General features: G+C 36.1%; 1 protein-coding gene across 5 annotated transcripts in view; it reads right to left on the reverse strand.

Moving 5' to 3' along the window:
- LOC135214466 (uncharacterized) overlaps positions 1-2,500 on the reverse strand; it is a 422,924-nt gene that overhangs the window by 283,404 nt on the left and 137,020 nt on the right. The window lies entirely within an intron of this gene.

Here is a 2,500-nt window from a genome sequence, read left to right on the forward strand (position 1 = left end):
CACAAGGAATTTTATGGAAGATGATCTTCTGTTTATTATTATATTATCTGCTAGGCCTTGACCCAGGCTGACACTTGAAAAAGGGCCACAGATAGGGCCTGAAAGTACTGGAGTGTTGAGTAAAATATAATGTAAATACTTATAAGTAAACACGTTGTACACAGTAATTTTGTGGGTTTCTTTTTCCATCATCAACATTATAATTTTTATCACTTAATTTTTCGTTTGTGGTATCTATAGGGTGGGGTTCCGTCACTTTTCTTACTATGTGCTCCGTTTCCAGGAGCACACTCTTCTGCATGAGTCCTGGAGCTACTTCACTTCAGCCTCTAGTTTTTCCAGATTCCTTTTCAAGGATCTTGGGATCGTGCCTATTATTATTATTATTATTATTATTATTATTATTATTATTATTATTATTATTATTATTACTACTCAGTACGAGTTCACACTTATAATCAAGCAGGCCCACAAAAACGCCAATACTCTGACAAGCAAATTTCCTTACAACAGAGCACCTTCAAGGCAAAAGAAAGGTAAAAGAACAAAGATTTAAGCAATAACGGCAAAATTATCATTCTCTCTCTCTCTCTCTCTCTCTCTGCAATGCCAGCAGCGAGAAAGGCGTCTGTAGAGAGCAGGGTGTGAGTGTTGTTGGAGATAATCTGCAGCAGTGCGTGTGTGTACCCTTTTAAAGCTTCATTCCGTTTCATCTTTCATTCTAATAGTCAGTTTCCATTACTGCAATAGAATGCTGTTTGATGTTTCCTTGAGAGAGAGAGAGAGAGAGAGAGAGAGAGAGAGAGACGAGATGAGAGAGAAGAGAGAGAGAGACGAGGAGAGAGAGAGAGAGAGAGAGAGAGAACATGAATGAATGGATTGGTATGGACTTAATAATAGACAACGCACTTGGCACTCTGTAGTTTGTTTTAAAACAAGTCCTGTGGCTTCGGCCGACGCACACAAATATATATATATAGCCCTATATATATATATATATATATATATATATATATATATATATATATATATATTATATATATATACACACACAAATATTTTATGCATATGTAATATATTTATTTACGTACAGTATATATATATATATATATATATATATATATATATATATATGTGTGTGTGTGTGTGTGTGTGTGTGTGTGTATGTATGTATGTATGAGAATCGATAACTTTATGTGAAGAGATTAACTAATAAATGAATGTCTATGTCGCAGTACTTCAAAATCACCTGAAGAAGACCAAGCCAAAGTTAACCTGACATGTAAACCTCTCTTATATACATAAATCCAAAATATATATACATGTATACGTCTTCCATGCCACAGCAATTCTAAACACACTTTCATCAAACTCTATTGTCTTTTGCAAGTTCCACAGCATTAATTTTTGGGATGAGAGCGCTGGCCTTGTGATCATCCCACCATCCCCAGTGATAAATAATCATCCACCCTTATCTGGAAGCGAGCAATGCAGCGAATGTCACATGATATACTTGCAATCTTGCATATATACATTTATACTTACATTCCTGTCCAATGTAGCACGAAGGAGCACATACTTGAGAATATCCTTAAATCCACGGTAGAAAGATGTAAGTGAAGCAGCGACTTGGAACAAGTACTTTCGTGTGAACTTGAAAATGTAGAATATACTACGAAAGTACTTGTTACATGTCCCTTTTTCACTTACCTTTCTACTGTAGATTTAAGGTTATACTAACCTATATATCAAGCGGCAATATATGTTTGAAAGCATATAAAAACGTACATGCATATAATTTCTTATAAACATACCAAAACTTAAGTGCATGCTTATTCACCAATATACACACACATACGTGAATATATAAACTTTAAAAACGAACGTACACAGATACTAACAATCACACAAACATACGTAGTTATATTCATTCATTACGGTACATACACCAAAGACCCAGGTTCAAATCCTGGTCGGGGAGATGAGCCTATCAATTACAATTTCTCTTCAGTGTCGGTTACTTTCATGGTAAATATTAAACGAATATTTGTAGTTTAATATTCGTGCATGTATGAAAGTCACGCGGGAGTGACAAACGTTCACCTTAAAATGCTACTTAGTCATAAAAGAAAGAGAGAGAGAGAGAGAGAGAGAGAGAGAGAGAGAGAGAGAGAGAGAGAGAGAGAGAGAGCAGGTGCGGGACCTGTACAGCAAAATTCAGAGGCAAAATACGAGAGAGAGGGAAGAGGTCCTTTTCGTATCTTTACAGCAAAATAAGGGGCAAAATACAAGAGAGAGAGAGGGAAGAGGACCTTTTCGTATCTCTACAGCAAAATAAGGGGCAAAATACAAGAGAGAGAGGGAAGAGGTCCTTTTTCGTATCTTTACAGCAAAATAAGGGGCAAAATACAAGAGAGAGAGAGAGGGAAGAGGTCCTTTTCTTATCTTTACAGCAAAATAAGGGGATAAATACAAGAGAGAGAGAGGAAAGAGGTCCTTT

This window comes from Macrobrachium nipponense, chromosome 45 (assembly GCF_015104395.2).
Source record: "Macrobrachium nipponense isolate FS-2020 chromosome 45, ASM1510439v2, whole genome shotgun sequence".
NCBI classification, from domain to species: Eukaryota; Metazoa; Arthropoda; class Malacostraca; order Decapoda; family Palaemonidae; genus Macrobrachium; species Macrobrachium nipponense.